An 18,285-nucleotide genomic window follows, 5' to 3' on the forward strand; every position below is an offset into this window, starting at 1 on the left:
CAGGTTCAGGGACGGTTATCACCCCTCAATCATCAGGGAGGAGGTACAGGAGCCTCAGGACCCACACCACCCGGTTCAGGGACAGTTATTACCCCGCAAACATCAGGAAGGACGTACAGGAGCCTCAGGACCCATAACACCAGGTTCAGGGACGGTTATCACCCCTCAATCATCAGGATGGAGGTACAGGAGCCTCAGGACCCACACCACCAGGTTCAGGGACAGTTATCACCCCTCAACTTTCAGGAAGGACGTACAGGAGCCTCAGGACTCACACCACCAGGTTCAGGGACAGTTATTACCCCTCACCCATCAGGATGGAGGTACTGGAGCCTCAGGACCCACACCACCCGGTTCAGGGACAGTTATTACCCCGCAAACATCAGGAAGGAGGTACAGGAGCCTCATGACTCACACCACCAGGTTCAGGAACAGTTATCACCCCTCAACCATCAGGAAGGAGGTACAGGAGCCTCAGGACCCACACCACCAGGTTCAGGGACAGTTATCACCCCCCAACCATCAGGAAGGAGGTACAGGAGCCTCAGGACCCACACCACCAGGTTCAGGGCCGGGTACCACCCCTCAACCATCTGGAAGGAGGTACAGGAGCCTCAGGACCCACACCACCAGGTTCAGGATCAGTTATCACCCCTCAAGCATCAGGAAGGAGGTACAGGAGCCTCAGGACTCACACTAACAGATTCAGGGACAGATATCACCCCTCAACCATCAGGAAGGAGGTACAGGAGCCTCAGGACCCACACCACCAGGTTCAGGGACAGTTATCACCACTCAACCATCAGGAAGGAGGTACAGGAGCCTCAGGACCCATAACACCAGGTTCAGGGACGGTTATCACCCCTCAATCATCAGGGAGGAGGTACAGGAGCCTCAGGACCCACACCACCAGGTTCAGGGACAGTTATCACCCCTCAACTTTCAGGAAGGACGTACAGGAGCCTCAGGACTCACACCACCAGGTTCAGGGACAGTTATTACCCCTCACCCATCAGGATGGAGGTACTGGAGCCTCAGGACCCACACCACCCGGTTCAGGGACAGTTATTACCCCGCAAACATCAGGAAGGAGGTACAGGAGCCTCATGACTCACACCACCAGGTTCAGGAACAGTTATCACCCCTCAACCATCATGAAAGAGGTACAGCAGCCTCAGGACCCACACCACCAGGTTCAGGGACAGTTATCATCCCTCAACCATCAGAAAGGAGGTACAGGAGCCTCAGGACCCAAACCACCAGGTTCAGGGACAGTTATCACCCCTCAACCATCAGGAAGGAGGTACAGGAGCCTCAGGACCCACACCATCAGGTTCAGGGACAGTTATCACCCCTCCACCATCAGGAAGGAGGTACAGGAGCCTCAGGACCCACACCACCAGATTCAGGGACAGTTATCACCCCTCAACCATCAGGAAGGAGGTACAGGAGCCTCAGGACCCACACCACCAGATTCAGGGACAGTTATCACCCCTCAACCATCAGGAAGGAGGTACAGGAGCCTCAGGACCCACACCACCAGGTTCAGGGACAGTTATCACCCCCCAAACATCAGGAAGGAGGTACAGGAGCCTCAGGACCCACACCACCAGGTTCAGGATCAGTTATCACCCCTCAAGCATCAGGAAGGAGGTACAGGAGCCTCAGGACTCACACTAACAGATTCAGGGACAGATATTACCCCTCAACCATCAGGAAGGAGGTACTGGAGCCTCAGGACCCACACCACCAGGTTCAGGGACAGTTATCACCACTCAACCATCAGGAAGGAGGTACAGGAGCCTCAGGACCCATAACACCAGGTTCAGGGACGGTTATCACCCCTCAATCATCAGGGAGGAGGTACAGGAGCCTCAGGACCCACACCACCCGGTTCAGGGACAGTTATTACCCCGCAAACATCAGGAAGGACGTACAGGAGCCTCAGGACCCATAACACCAGGTTCAGGGACGGTTATCACCCCTCAATCATCAGGATGGAGGTACAGGAGCCTCAGGACCCACACCACCAGGTTCAGGGACAGTTATCACCCCTCAACTTTCAGGAAGGACGTACAGGAGCCTCAGGACTCACACCACCAGGTTCAGGGACAGTTATTACCCCTCACCCATCAGGATGGAGGTACTGGAGCCTCAGGACCCACACCACCCGGTTCAGGGACAGTTATTACCCCGCAAACATCAGGAAGGAGGTACAGGAGCCTCATGACTCACACCACCAGGTTCAGGAACAGTTATCACCCCTCAACCATCAGGAAGGAGGTACAGGAGCCTCAGGACCCACACCACCAGGTTCAGGGACAGTTATCACCCCCCAACCATCAGGAAGGAGGTACAGGAGCCTCAGGACCCACACCACCAGGTTCAGGGCCGGGTACCACCCCTCAACCATCTGGAAGGAGGTACAGGAGCCTCAGGACCCACACCACCAGGTTCAGGATCAGTTATCACCCCTCAACCATCAGGAAGGAGGTACAGGAGCCTCAGGACTCACACTAACAGATTCAGGGACAGATATCACCCCTCAACCATCAGGAAGGAGGTACAGGAGCCTCAGGACCCACACCACCAGGTTCAGGGACAGTTATCACCACTCAACCATCAGGAAGGAGGTACAGGAGCCTCAGGACCCATAACACCAGGTTCAGGGACGGTTATCACCCCTCAATCATCAGGGAGGAGGTACAGGAGCCTCAGGACCCACACCACCAGGTTCAGGGACAGTTATCACCCCTCAACTTTCAGGAAGGACGTACAGGAGCCTCAGGACTCACACCACCAGGTTCAGGGACAGTTATTACCCCTCACCCATCAGGATGGAGGTACTGGAGCCTCAGGACCCACACCACCCGGTTCAGGGACAGTTATTACCCCGCAAACATCAGGAAGGAGGTACAGGAGCCTCATGACTCACACCACCAGGTTCAGGAACAGTTATCACCCCTCAACCATCATGAAAGAGGTACAGCAGCCTCAGGACCCACACCACCAGGTTCAGGGACAGTTATTACCCATCAAGCATCAGGAAGGAGATACAGGAGCCTCAGGACCAACACTACCAGATTCAGGGACAGATATTACCCCTCAACCATCAGGAAGGAGGTACAGGAGCCTCAAGACCCACACCACCAGGTTCAGGGACAGTTATCACCCCTCAACCATCAGGAAGGAGGTACAGGAGCCTCAGGACCCAAACCACCAGGTTCAGGGACAGTTATCACCCCTCAACCATCAGGAAGGAGGTACAGGAGCCTCAGGACCCACACTACCAGGTTCAGGGACAGTTATCACCCCTCAACCATCAGGAAGGAGGTACAGGTGCCTCAGGACCCACACCACCAGGTTCAGGGACAGTTATCACCCCTCAACCATCAGGAAGGAGGTACAGGAGCCTCAGGACCCATAACACCAGGTTCAGGGACAGTTATCACCCCTCAACCATCAGGAAGAAGGTACAGGAGCCTCAGGACCCACACCACCAGGTTCAGGGACAGTTATCACCCCTCAACCATCAGGAAGGAGGTACAGGAGCCTCAGGACCAACACCACCAGGTTCAGGGACAGTTATCACCCCTCAACCATCAGGATGGAGGTACAGGAGCCTCAGGACCCACACCACCCGGTTCAGGGACAGTTATTAACCCACAACCATCAGGAAGGAGGTACACGAGCCTCATGACTCACACCACCAGGTTCAGGGACAGTTATCACCCCTCAATCATCAGGAAGGAGGTACAGGAGCCTCAGGACCCAAACCACCAGGTTCAGGGACAGTTATCACCCCCCAAACATCAGGAAGGAGGTACAGGAGCCTCAGGACCCACACCACCAGGTTCAGGATCAGTTATCACCCCTCAAGCATCAGGAAGGAGGTACAGGAGCCTCAGGACTCACACTAACAGATTCAGGGACAGATATTACCCCTCAACCATCAGGAAGGAGGTACTGGAGCCTCAGGACCCACACCACCAGGTTCAGGGACAGTTATCACCACTCAACCATCAGGAAGGAGGTACAGGAGCCTCAGGACCCATAACACCAGGTTCAGGGACGGTTATCACCCCTCAATCATCAGGGAGGAGGTACAGGAGCCTCAGGACCCACACCACCCGGTTCAGGGACAGTTATTACCCCGCAAACATCAGGAAGGACGTACAGGAGCCTCAGGACCCATAACACCAGGTTCAGGGACGGTTATCACCCCTCAATCATCAGGATGGAGGTACAGGAGCCTCAGGACCCACACCACCAGGTTCAGGGACAGTTATCACCCCTCAACTTTCAGGAAGGACGTACAGGAGCCTCAGGACTCACACCACCAGGTTCAGGGACAGTTATTACCCCTCACCCATCAGGATGGAGGTACTGGAGCCTCAGGACCCACACCACCCGGTTCAGGGACAGTTATTACCCCGCAAACATCAGGAAGGAGGTACAGGAGCCTCATGACTCACACCACCAGGTTCAGGAACAGTTATCACCCCTCAACCATCAGGAAGGAGGTACAGGAGCCTCAGGACCCACACCACCAGGTTCAGGGACAGTTATCACCCCCCAACCATCAGGAAGGAGGTACAGGAGCCTCAGGACCCACACCACCAGGTTCAGGGCCGGGTACCACCCCTCAACCATCTGGAAGGAGGTACAGGAGCCTCAGGACCCACACCACCAGGTTCAGGATCAGTTATCACCCCTCAAGCATCAGGAAGGAGGTACAGGAGCCTCAGGACTCACACTAACAGATTCAGGGACAGATATCACCCCTCAACCATCAGGAAGGAGGTACAGGAGCCTCAGGACCCACACCACCAGGTTCAGGGACAGTTATCACCACTCAACCATCAGGAAGGAGGTACAGGAGCCTCAGGACCCATAACACCAGGTTCAGGGACGGTTATCACCCCTCAATCATCAGGGAGGAGGTACAGGAGCCTCAGGACCCACACCACCAGGTTCAGGGACAGTTATCACCCCTCAACTTTCAGGAAGGACGTACAGGAGCCTCAGGACTCACACCACCAGGTTCAGGGACAGTTATTACCCCTCACCCATCAGGATGGAGGTACTGGAGCCTCAGGACCCACACCACCCGGTTCAGGGACAGTTATTACCCCGCAAACATCAGGAAGGAGGTACAGGAGCCTCATGACTCACACCACCAGGTTCAGGAACAGTTATCACCCCTCAACCATCATGAAAGAGGTACAGCAGCCTCAGGACCCACACCACCAGGTTCAGGGACAGTTATCATCCCTCAACCATCAGAAAGGAGGTACAGGAGCCTCAGGACCCAAACCACCAGGTTCAGGGACAGTTATCACCCCTCAACCATCAGGAAGGAGGTACAGGAGCCTCAGGACCCACACCATCAGGTTCAGGGACAGTTATCACCCCTCCACCATCAGGAAGGAGGTACAGGAGCCTCAGGACCCACACCACCAGATTCAGGGACAGTTATCACCCCTCAACCATCAGGAAGGAGGTACAGGAGCCTCAGGACCCACACCACCAGATTCAGGGACAGTTATCACCCCTCAACCATCAGGAAGGAGGTACAGGAGCCTCAGGACCCACACCACCAGGTTCAGGGACAGTTATCACCCCCCAAACATCAGGAAGGAGGTACAGGAGCCTCAGGACCCACACCACCAGGTTCAGGATCAGTTATCACCCCTCAAGCATCAGGAAGGAGGTACAGGAGCCTCAGGACTCACACTAACAGATTCAGGGACAGATATTACCCCTCAACCATCAGGAAGGAGGTACTGGAGCCTCAGGACCCACACCACCAGGTTCAGGGACAGTTATCACCACTCAACCATCAGGAAGGAGGTACAGGAGCCTCAGGACCCATAACACCAGGTTCAGGGACGGTTATCACCCCTCAATCATCAGGGAGGAGGTACAGGAGCCTCAGGACCCACACCACCCGGTTCAGGGACAGTTATTACCCCGCAAACATCAGGAAGGACGTACAGGAGCCTCAGGACCCATAACACCAGGTTCAGGGACGGTTATCACCCCTCAATCATCAGGATGGAGGTACAGGAGCCTCAGGACCCACACCACCAGGTTCAGGGACAGTTATCACCCCTCAACTTTCAGGAAGGACGTACAGGAGCCTCAGGACTCACACCACCAGGTTCAGGGACAGTTATTACCCCTCACCCATCAGGATGGAGGTACTGGAGCCTCAGGACCCACACCACCCGGTTCAGGGACAGTTATTACCCCGCAAACATCAGGAAGGAGGTACAGGAGCCTCATGACTCACACCACCAGGTTCAGGAACAGTTATCACCCCTCAACCATCAGGAAGGAGGTACAGGAGCCTCAGGACCCACACCACCAGGTTCAGGGACAGTTATCACCCCCCAACCATCAGGAAGGAGGTACAGGAGCCTCAGGACCCACACCACCAGGTTCAGGGCCGGGTACCACCCCTCAACCATCTGGAAGGAGGTACAGGAGCCTCAGGACCCACACCACCAGGTTCAGGATCAGTTATCACCCCTCAAGCATCAGGAAGGAGGTACAGGAGCCTCAGGACTCACACTAACAGATTCAGGGACAGATATCACCCCTCAACCATCAGGAAGGAGGTACAGGAGCCTCAGGACCCACACCACCAGGTTCAGGGACAGTTATCACCACTCAACCATCAGGAAGGAGGTACAGGAGCCTCAGGACCCATAACACCAGGTTCAGGGACGGTTATCACCCCTCAATCATCAGGGAGGAGGTACAGGAGCCTCAGGACCCACACCACCAGGTTCAGGGACAGTTATCACCCCTCAACTTTCAGGAAGGACGTACAGGAGCCTCAGGACTCACACCACCAGGTTCAGGGACAGTTATTACCCCTCACCCATCAAGATGGAGGTACTGGAGCCTCAGGACCCACACCACCCGGTTCAGGGACAGTTATTACCCCGCAAACATCAGGAAGGAGGTACAGGAGCCTCATGACTCACACCACCAGGTTCAGGAACAGTTATCACCCCTCAACCATCATGAAAGAGGTACAGCAGCCTCAGGACCCACACCACCAGGTTCAGGGACAGTTATTACCCATCAAGCATCAGGAAGGAGATACAGGAGCCTCAGGACCAACACTACCAGATTCAGGGACAGATATTACCCCTCAACCATCAGGAAGGAGGTACAGGAGCCTCAAGACCCACACCACCAGGTTCAGGGACAGTTATCACCCCTCAACCATCAGGAAGGAGGTACAGGAGCCTCAGGACCCAAACCACCAGGTTCAGGGACAGTTATCACCCCTCAACCATCAGGAAGGAGGTACAGGAGCCTCAGGACCCACACTACCAGGTTCAGGGACAGTTATCACCCCTCAACCATCAGGAAGGAGGTACAGGTGCCTCAGGACCCACACCACCAGGTTCAGGGACAGTTATCACCCCTCAACCATCAGGAAGGAGGTACAGGAGCCTCAGGACCCATAACACCAGGTTCAGGGACAGTTATCACCCCTCAACCATCAGGAAGAAGGTACAGGAGCCTCAGGACCCACACCACCAGGTTCAGGGACAGTTATCACCCCTCAACCATCAGGAAGGAGGTACAGGAGCCTCAGGACCAACACCACCAGGTTCAGGGACAGTTATCACCCCTCAACCATCAGGATGGAGGTACAGGAGCCTCAGGACCCACACCACCCGGTTCAGGGACAGTTATTAACCCACAACCATCAGGAAGGAGGTACACGAGCCTCATGACTCACACCACCAGGTTCAGGGACAGTTATCACCCCTCAATCATCAGGAAGGAGGTACAGGAGCCTCAGGACCAACACCAACAGGTTCAGGGACAGTTATCACCCCTCAACCATTGGGAAGGAGGAACAGGAGCCTCAGGACCAACACCACCCGGTTCAGGGACAGTTATTACCCCACAACTATCAGGAATGTGGTACAGGATCCTCAGGACCCACACCACCAGGTTCAGGGACAGTTATTACCCATCAAGCATCAGGAAGGAGATACAGGAGCCTCAGGACCAACACTACCAGATTCAGGGACAGATATTACCCCTCAACCATCAGGAAGGAGGTACAGGAGCCTCAGGACCCACACCACCAGGTTCAGGGACAGTTATCACCCCTCAACCATCAGGAAGGAGGTACAGGAGCCTCAGGACCCACACCACCAGGTTCAGGGACAGTTATCACCCCTCAACCATCAGGAAGGAGTTACAGGAGCCTCAGGACCCACACCACCAGGTTCAGGGACAGTTATCACCCCTCAACCATCAGGAAGGAGGTACAGGAGCCTCAGGACTCACACCACCAGGTTCAGGGAAAGTTATTACCCCTCAACCATCAGGAAGGAAGTACAGGAGCCTCAGGACCCAAACCACCAGGTTCAGGGACAGTTATCACCCCTCAACCATCAGGAAGGAGGTACAGGAGCCTCAGGACCCACACTACCAGGTTCAGGGACAGTTATCACCCCTCAACCATCAGGAAGGAGGTACAGGAGCCTCAGGACCCACACCACCAGGTTCAGGAACTGTAATCACCCCTCAACCATCAGGAAGGAGGTACAGGAGCCTCAGGACGCACACCACCAGGTTCAGGGACAGTTATCACCCCTCAACCATCAGGAAGGAGGTACAGGAGCCTCAGGACCCACACCACCAGGTTCAGGGGCAGTTATCACCCCTCAACCATCAGGAAGGAGGTACAGGAGCCTCAGGACCCACACCACCAGGTTCAGGGGCAGTCATCACCCCACAACCATCAGGAAGGAGGTACAGGAGCTCTATCCTGGTCGTGCAGCAACATACAATGTCCAATTGGCCTCTATCGGAGGAGCCCGTGCTGGGTTGGGGGGGGAGGGGGGTGAAACTCCCTCTGGGTGGCTGTGTTCTGAGGGATTGGAGAGGGGAGAGTGAGGGTTATGAGAAGAGAGAGAGGGAACACTGCAAGTAACTACAACTGTTACGGTGGCAGATCCCTCTCGTATCCCTCACTCTCCCCTCCTGAGAGAGAGGGAGAGAGGAGGAGAGAGTGAGGGTGAGAGCGTCAGAGAGAGTGAGAGAGTGTGTGTGTGAGAGAGAGAGAGAGAGAGAGAGAGAGACGGGGAGAGAGACAGAGAGAGAGGAGGAGAGAAAGGGGAGAGGGAGAGAGGGGGAAAGAGAGTGAAAGAGTGAGACAGCAAGAGAGAGAGAGACAGAGAGGGAGAGAGAGAGACAGAGAGTGAGAGAGACAGACAGAGAGATACAGAGAGAGGGAGAGAGAGGGACAGAGAGGGTGGAGAGAGAGATCGAGAGAGAGGGGGAGAGAGATGGGGAGAGAGAGAGGGGGACAGAGAGAGATAGACGGAGAGAGACGGAGAGAGACAGAGAGAGACAGAGAGAGAGAGAGGGAGAGAGAGGGCAGAGAGAGGGGGAGAGAGAGAGAGAGAGAGAGAGAGAGAGATCTGTTAACCACCAGACAGCTGGCTGATAAACAGCCCCCGCGGGTTAGCCTCGCCATCGGTTTCAGCTCCGGATGTGAGTGCGGTTCCCGACCTCAAAGGAAGTACGTGTTGCATCAGAGATGTGAGTCGGGCAAAAATATTTACCGGCCTGTGCACCGGGAGTGGGGCAGGGGTGACGCCAGTGCAGGTGAGAGGGCAGATTAACTCCTGGACCCGTCAACTTGCCTGATGTAGACCACTCCCTCCGGCAGCTCCTTCCACAGACGGACCACCCGTATCCCTCTAAACCTTTCCTATCCGTGTCCCTGTCCGAGTGTCGTTAATGTACCTGCCTCGACCACTCCCTCCGGCAGCTCCTTCCACAGACGGACCACCCGTATCCCTCTAAACCTTTCCTATCCGTGTCCCTGTCCGAGTGTCGTTAATGTACCTGCCTCGACCACTCCCTCCGGCAGCTCCTTCCACAGACGGACCACCCGTATCCCTCTAAACCTTTCCTATCAGTGTCCCTGTCCGAGTGTCGTTAATGTACCTGCCCCGACCACTTCCGCTGGCAGCTCCTTCCACAGACGGACCAACCGTATCCCTCTAAACCTTTCCTATCCGTGTCCCTGTCCGAGTGTCGTTAATGTACCTGCCTCGACCACTCCCTCCGGCAGCTCCTTCCACAGACGGACCACCCGTATCCCTCTAAACCTTTCCTATCCGTGTCCCTGTCCGAGTGTCGTTAATGTACCCGCATCGACCACTTCCTCCGGCAGCTCCTTCCACAGACGGACCACCCGTATCCCTCTCAACCTTTCCTATCCGTGTCCCTGTCCGAGTGTCGTTAATGTACCTGCCTCGACCACTCCCTCCGGCAGCTCCTTCCACAGACGGACCACCCGTATCCCTCTAAACCTTTCCTATCCGTGTCCCTGTCCGAGTGTCGTTAATGTACCCGCATCGACCACTTCCTCCGGCAGCTCCTTCCACAGACGGACCACCCGTATCCCTCTAAACCTTTCCTGTCCGTGTCCCTGTCCGAGTGTCGTTAATGTACCTGCCCCGACCACTTCCTCCGGCAGCTCCTTCCACAGACGGACCACCCGTATCCCTCTAAACCTTTCCTATCAGTGTCCCTGTCCGAGTGTCGTTAATGTACCTGCCTCGACCACTTCCTCCGGCAGCTCCTTTCGCAGACGGACCACCCGTATCCCTCTAAACCTTTCCTATCCGTGTCCCTGTCCGAGTGTCGTTAATGTACCTGCCTCGACCACTTCCTCAGGCAGCTCCTTCCACAGGTGGACCACCCGTATCCCTCTAAACCTTTCCTATCCGTGTCCCTGTCCGAGTGTCGTTAATGTACCTGCCCCGACCACTTCCTCCGGCAGCTCCTTCCACAGACGGACCACCCGTATCCCTCTAAACCTTTCCTATCGGTGTCCCTGTCCGAGTGTCGTTAATGTACCTGCCTCGACCACTTCCTCCGGCAGCTCCTTCCACAGACAGACCACCCGTATCCCACTAAACCTTTCCTATCTGTGTCTCTGTCCGAGTGTCGTTAATGTACCTGCCTCGACCACTTCCTCCGGCAGCTCCTTCCACAGAGGGACCACCCGTATCCCTCTAAACCTTTCCTATCCGTGTCCCTGTCCGAGTGTCGTTAATGTACCTGCCCCGACCACTTCCTCTGGCAGCTCCTTCCACAGACAGACCACCCGTATCCCACTAAACCTTTCCTATCCGTGTCTCTGTCCGAGTGTCGTTAATGTACCTGCCTCGACCACTTCCTCCGGCAGCTCCTTCCACAGAGGGACCACCCGTATCCCTCTAAACCTTTCCTATCCGTGTCCCTGTCCGAGTGTCGTTAATGTACCCGCCTCGACCACTTCCTCCGGCAGCTCCTTCCACAGACGGACCACCCGTATCCCTCTAAACCTTTCCTCTCCGCGTCCTGTCCGAGTGTCGTTAATGTACCTGCCTCGACCACTTCCTCCGGCAGCTCCTTCCACAGACGGACCACCCGTATCCCTCTAAACTGTTCCTATCCGTGTCCCTGTCCTCTGGGTGAACAAGTTTCCCATATTTAATCCCTTTCCCCCTCTCACCTTAAACCTGCACCCTCTGGTTCAAGATTCCCCGACCCTGGGGGTAAACGTCGGTGCACGTTCACCCTATCTGTGCCCCCTCGTGGTTCTACACCCCTCTGTCAGGTCCCCCCTACGCTCCCGGGAGTGAATTCCCTACCTGCCCGACCTCCCTCCGTAACTCAACCCCTCGAGTCCCAGCGACATTCCCATAACTCTCCCTCTGCGCTCTTTCCAATGTCTGAATATAGCTGGCAAGAGTGTGTGATGCATAATGAAAAACACTGTAAATTACAGTGATCTCATACTTGTACGTCATTAAATAGTTAAATTAAACAGGCTTGTGCAGAAGCGGAAATTAAAATGCAGTGAGGCGGTGTGAACGGGTTCAGAAATCGGACGGCGGAGGGGAAGAAGCTGTTCCTGACGAAGGATCTCGGCCCGAAACGTCAAACGAGGCTCCTGTATCTCCTTCCTGATGGTTGAGGGGTGATAACTGTCCCTGAACCTGGTGGTGTGGGTCCTGAGGCTCCAGTACCTCCCTCCTGATGGTTGAGGGGTGATAACTGCCCCTGAACCTGGTTGTGTGGGTCCTGAGGCTCCTGTAACTCCTTCCTGATGGTTGAGGGGTGATAACTGTCCCTGAACCTGGTAGTGTGGGTACTGAGGCTGCTGTACCTCCTTCCTGATGGTTGAGGGGTGATACCTGTCCCTGAACCTGGTGGTGTGAGTCCTGAGGCTCCTGTACCTCCTTCCTGATGGTTGAGGGGTGATAACTGTCCCTGAACCTGGTGGTGTTGGTCCTGATGCTCCTGTACCTCCTTCCTGATGGTTGAGGGGTGATAACTGTCCCTGAACCTGGTGGTGTGGGTCCTGAGTCTCCTGTACCTCCTTCCTGATGGTTGAGGGGTGATAACTGTCCCTGAACGTTGTGGTGTGGGTCCAGAGGCTCCTGTACCTCCTTCCTGATGGATGAGTTGTGATAACTGTCCCTGAACCTGGTGGTGTGGGTCCTGAGGCTCCTGTACCTCCTTCCTAATGTTTGAGGGGTGATAACCGTCACTGAACCTGGTGGTGTGGGTATTGAGGCTCCTGTACAGCCTTCCTGATGGTTGAGGGGTGATAACTGTCCCTGAACCTGGTGGTGTGAGTCCTGAGGCTCCTGTAGCTCCTTCCTGATGGTTGAGGGGTGATAACTGTCCCTGAACATGGTGGTGTGGGTCTTGAGTCTCCTGTACCTCCTTCCTGATGGTTGAGGGGTGATAACTGTCCCTGAACCTGGTGGTGTGAGTCCAGAGGATCCTGTACCTCCTTCCTAATGTTTGAGGAGTGATAACCGTCACTGAACTGGTCGTGTGGGTCCTGAGGCTCCTGTACCTCCTTCCTGATGGTTGAGGGGTGATAACTGTCCCTGAACCTGGTGGTGTGGGTCCTTAGGCTCCTGTACCTCCTTCCTGATGGTTGAGGGGTGATAACTGTCCCTGAACTGGTGGTGTGGGTCCTGAGGCTCCAGTACCTCCTTCCTGATGGTTGAGGGTGATAACTGTCCCTGAACCTGGTGGTGTGGTCCTGAGGCTCCTGTACCACATTCCTGATGGTTGAGGGGTGATAACTGCCCCTGAACCTGGTGGTGTGGGTCCTGAGGCTCCTGTACCTCCTTCCTGATGGTTGAGGGGTGATAACTGTCCCTGAACCTGGTGGTGTGGGTCCTGATGCTCCTGTACCTCCTCCCTGATGTCAGCAGTGAGAAGAGAGCATGTCCTGGGTGGTGGGGGGTCCCTGACGATGGACGCTGCTTTCCTGTGACAACGCTCCGTGTCGATGTGCTCACTGGTGGGGAGGGCTCTACCCGTGTCGGACTGGGCCGTATCCACTACTTTCTGTAGGATTTTCCGTTCCAGGGCATTGGTGTTCCCACCCCAGGCTGTGGATGCACTCCCCACCACACATCAGTAGAAGTTTGTCAAAGTTTTATTCGACTTTGGAAACTCCCGAGGAAGTAGAGATGCTGCCGTGGTTTCTCTGTGACCGCTCCTCCGTGCTGGGCCCGGGACAGGTCTCTGAAACGATCACACCGAGGAATTTCAAGCCTCTGACCCTCGATGGGGACTGGCTCACGGACCCCTGGTTTCCCCCTCCCGAAGTCGGTGGTCAGCTCCTCGTTCTTGCTGACGTTGAGTCAGTGACACCACTCAGACAGACTTTCAATCTCCCTCCGCTGTGCTGGTCCATCGCCAGCTTTGATTCGGCCCTGACGGTGGGGTCATCGGCGAACTTGATATGGCATCGGAGCTCTGCTTAGCTTTATAGTCAGAGCCCCGGGGAGAGTCCGTTCGGGCCGTCCCAGACCCTCCTATCCTGTCAGAGCCCCGCGGAGAGGTCATTCGGGCCGTCGCAGACCCTCCTATCCTGTCAGAGCCCCGGGGAGAGGCCGTTCGGGCCTTCCCAGTCCCTCATATCCTGTCAGAGCCCCGCGGAGAGGCCTTTCGGGCCGTTCCAGACTCTCCTATCCTGTCAGAGCCCCGGGGAGAGGCCGTTCGGGGCGTCCCAGACCCTCCTATCCTGTCAGAGCCCCGCGGAGAGGCCGTTCGGGCCGTCCCAGACCCTCCTATCCTGTCAGAGCCTCCGGGGAGAGGCCGTTCGGGCCTTCCCAGTCCCTCCTATCCTGTCAGATCCCCAGAGAGAGGCCGTTCGGGCCGTCCCAGACCCTCCTATGCTGCCAGAGCCCCGGGGAGAGGCCGTTCGGGCCGTCCCAGACCCTCCTATCCTGTCAGAGCCCCTGGGAGAGGCCGTTCGGGCCGTCGCAGATATTCCTACAGCCCTCCCGAGCCCCGGTCTCTGCCTTTTCCGGTCCACAGCTGACCTCACTGGGCGGGGTAAGTGACATCAAGTTGTCGACGTATGTTACGTATGGACGGATCGCCCTCAAAGGGCGGGGTGGGCGACGGGCTGCATGTGGGGGGAGGGGGAGAGAGAGGAAGTGACGTACCGTCGTTGCGGCTGACCTTAATGGGCGGGGCGTTGACGTCATGACGCCGCACCGCCGGGTCGGTGCGGCGACGGGCACCGACGGGGCTCGGACGGACTGACGGGAGGTCACGGCAGCCGGGCTCTGACCTCACAGGAGGAGCGAGCAACGTCACCGGGGGGGGACGCCGATTCTGACGTCATCCGGAGAGTGGGGGAGTCGCGCGCGGCCGATCGGGCCGACGTCACGGAAGCGGGAGGGAGAAGCGCGGTCGGAGGGTCAGTACAGTGACGTCACGGGAGGCCGAGGGCGATGACGTCACCGGTCTCTCCCCCTCCGCGTGCCCCAGGGAGGGGGGTCCCCGGGTGGGAATCATTGAGGGAAAGAGGAGGATCGTGAGGGGAGGGCCGGGAGGAGTTTGAGGGGCCAGGACTGGAGGGAAGGGAGGAGAATGAGTGGTTAAGTTTGGAGGAGGGGAGGGCCAGATTCGGAGGGATGGTTGAGAAGATGATGGGATGGTAGGAGGAGTTATTGCCCCAGAATGGGGCAGGCTTCCACACCCTCCCTACTCACATTTCTCCTCTCTCCCTTCCCCCTCTCCTCTGTACCCCTCCTCTCTCTCCCTCTTCTCCTCTTTGTCTCTTTCATCTCCCCTTCCTTTCTCTCGCTTCACCTCCCCTCTTCCTCTCCCCCTCTCTTCCTGCCCTCTACCCCCACTCTCTCTCCACTCTCTCTCCTACTCCCACCCCCTCCTCCCTCCCCTCCTCTCTCTCCCTCCTCTCCTCTTTGTCTCTTTCATCTCCCCTTCCTTTCTCTCGCTTCACCTCCCCTCTTCCTCTCCCCTCTCTTCCTGCCCTCTACCCCCACACTCTCTCCACTCTCTCTCCTACTCCCACCCCCTCTCCCTCCCCTCCTCTCTCTCCCTCCTCTCCTCTTTGTCTCTTTCATCTCCCTTCCTTTCTCTCGCTTCACCTCCCCTCTTCCCTCTCCCCCTCTCTTCCTGCCCTCTACCCCCACTCTCTCTCCACTCTCTCCCCTACTCCCACCCCCTCCTCCCTCTCCCCTCTCTCCTCTCCTGTTTGTCCCTCTCATCTCTCCCCTCCCCCTAAACCCTCTCGCCCCCTCCATACCCCTCCCTTCTCTCTGCACCCTCCTCCAGGCTCCCCAACCCCCTCTGGCGATGCTGGACAATCACTTTGCCACGGCGCTGGTCATCGGCAGCGTCCTGGCGCTGATGTCGGCTGTCTACCCTCTCCACGGCGGTGGGGACCCCGTACTGGTTCGAGTACCAGAGCAATCCGGTGCGGGCGGACAACGTCTCCGAGGAGTTCGAGGGTGGCAAGGGGGACGAGTTCCTCAACAGCCGGGCCATGACCCAATACAACGGGACCCTCGGGCTCTGGGCGCAGTGCATCACCGTTCCCGAGCCATCTCACTGGTTCAAGCCCCCTACGCCAGGTAAACCGGCGGCCTCTGCCCGATGTCCCTGCCCGACCCCGCTCCCTGACCCCCGACCCCGCTCCCTGACCCCCGACCCCGCTCTCTGACCTTTCACCCTGCTTCCCGACCTCTGAACCCGCTCACTGACCGCTCTCCTCGACCTTCCACCTCGTTCCTCCCGCAGCCTCACCCCGCACCCCAGCTTTACCCCCACCGAATCCCGCAGCATGTCCCCTCCTGCCCAGCCCTCTTCCTCCCACCCCGGTCCCCTTCGACATTTCTCTTCCTCGCTCTCAGTCTGTCCCCTGCCCCCCCCGACCGAAATAGTTGATCATTGTCGTCAATTCTGTGTCACTCGGGTGACTTCTGTCCCCAAACTAATGCCTTTCTTTTTCCCTCATCAACCCCTCCCTTCCCCCTCACTCCCCGCCCTCTCCCCAACCCTTATCCCACTCTCCCCTCCCTGTCTCCTCCCTTCCCTCTTCTCTTTATCTCCTTCCCTCCCTTTCACCCTTCTCTCTTTCCCCCCTTTCTCCCTCTCTCTATCCCTCTTGTGTCCCCCACCACTCTCACTCTTCCCTCTCACTCATCTCTGCTTCTCTCTCTGTCTCTCCTGTCTCACTCTCTGACTGTCTCTCACTTCCTTCCCCTTCCTCTCTCCCACCACTCCCCCCACTGTCTCTCTCCCACTTTTTTCTCTCTCCTTTCCTCGCCCTAACTCTCACCCCTCTCTCTCTCTCCCTCCCTTGCCTTCTCCCTCTCTCCCACCCTTTCCCCCTCTCTCCCCACTCTCTCTTCCCACTCTCTCCCCTCTCCCCCCTCACCCTCACCCTCTCTCTCACCGTTCTCCCTCTCTCTCCCAGATGTCGGCCACAGAAGGGTGTGCGTTTACCCCTCCCTCCTTAACCAGTTTGACGTCAAGTATGTCGAGATCGGAAACCATAACAGCAAGGTGGACTACCTACGCACCTGTGAGTGACCCTCCGTTCCGCCCGCAGCCCCTTCCTCGTCCCCACACCTCACGAGGCACGGTTGAAAAAAATCCCTGTGTAAAAGCGTTACAGGCACACTTGGGGGGCGCTGCAGATGAAAATCTGGCGTTACAGTGGCCCGGCAGGGAAAAATGTCAACTCACGCTGCGGTTACACGTCCCGGGGGTGGTGTAGTGGGAGGACCGGTGTTCCAATGCAGAAACCTATGTAAACGTCACATTGTTGGTACACCTCCTGGCCACTGGGGGAGTGGTATACTGGGAGGACCCAGAGCAGTATTGGCAGAAACCTACGTAAATATATATGGGAGCTATATAGGACCCTGGTCAGACCCCACTCGGAGTACTGTGCTCAGTTCTGGTCGCCTCACTACAGGAAGGATGTGGAAGCCATAGAAAGGGTGCAGAGGATATTGACAAGGACGTTGCCTGGATTGGGGAGCATGCCTTATGAGAATGGGTTGAGTGAACTCAGCCTTTTCTCTATGGAGTGATGGAGGATGAGAGGTGACCTGATAGAGGTGTACAGGATGATGAGAGGCATTGATCGTGTGGATAGTCAGAGGCTTTTTCCCGGGGCTGAAATGGCTGCCACAAGAGGACACAGGTTTAAGGTGCTGGGGAGTAGGTACAGAGGGGATGTCAGGGGTAAGTTTTTCACTCAGAGAGTGGTGAGTGCGTGGAATGGGCTGCCAGCAACGGTGGTGGAGGCGGATACGATAGGGGCTTTTAAGAGACGCCTGGACAGGTACATGAAGCTTAGAAAAATAGAGGGCTGTGGGTAACCCTGGGTAATTTCTAAGGGAGGGACATGTTGGGCACAGCTTTGTGGGCCGAAGGGCCTGCATTGTGCTGGAGGTTTTCTATGATTCTATGTTTCTATTCCAGATGTCATGTTGCTGCTACATCTGGTGGGAGGGGGTTGGATGACCAGTGTTACAATGACACCTCTTGGCCTCTCGGGGGTGCTACAGGGGGGGGACCTGTGTTGCAATGGCAGAAACCGCTGTGAATGCCACATTCGCTGTTACCCCTCCCGGCCACTGGGGGAGTGGTGTAGTGGAGGGACCAGTGTCCACACCACATCGCTGTTACCCCTCCAGGCCCCTGGGGGAGTGGTGTAGTGGGAGGACCAGTGTCACATCGCTGTTACCCCTCCCGGCCCCTGGGGGAGTGGTGTAGTGGGAGGACCAGTGTCACATCGCTGTTACCCCTCCCGGCCACTGGGGGAGTGGTGTAGTTGGGAGGACCAGTGTCACATCGCTGTTACCCCTCCCGGCCCCTGGGGGGATGGTGTAGTGGGAGGACCAGTGTCACATCGCTGTTAACCTTCCCGGCCACTGGAGGGAGTGG

General features: G+C 56.8%; 1 pseudogene; it reads left to right on the top strand.

Annotated features, from left to right (window-relative positions):
• Positions 1-15,665: 15,665 nt before the first annotated feature.
• Positions 15,666-16,947, top strand: LOC132387663 (claudin domain-containing protein 1-like; annotated as a pseudogene).
• The last annotated feature ends 1,338 nt before the right edge of the window (positions 16,948-18,285 follow it).

The sequence above is a fragment of the Hypanus sabinus genome, unplaced genomic scaffold (assembly GCF_030144855.1).
Source record: "Hypanus sabinus isolate sHypSab1 unplaced genomic scaffold, sHypSab1.hap1 scaffold_2087, whole genome shotgun sequence".
In the NCBI taxonomy this organism is placed as follows: domain Eukaryota; kingdom Metazoa; phylum Chordata; class Chondrichthyes; order Myliobatiformes; family Dasyatidae; genus Hypanus; species Hypanus sabinus.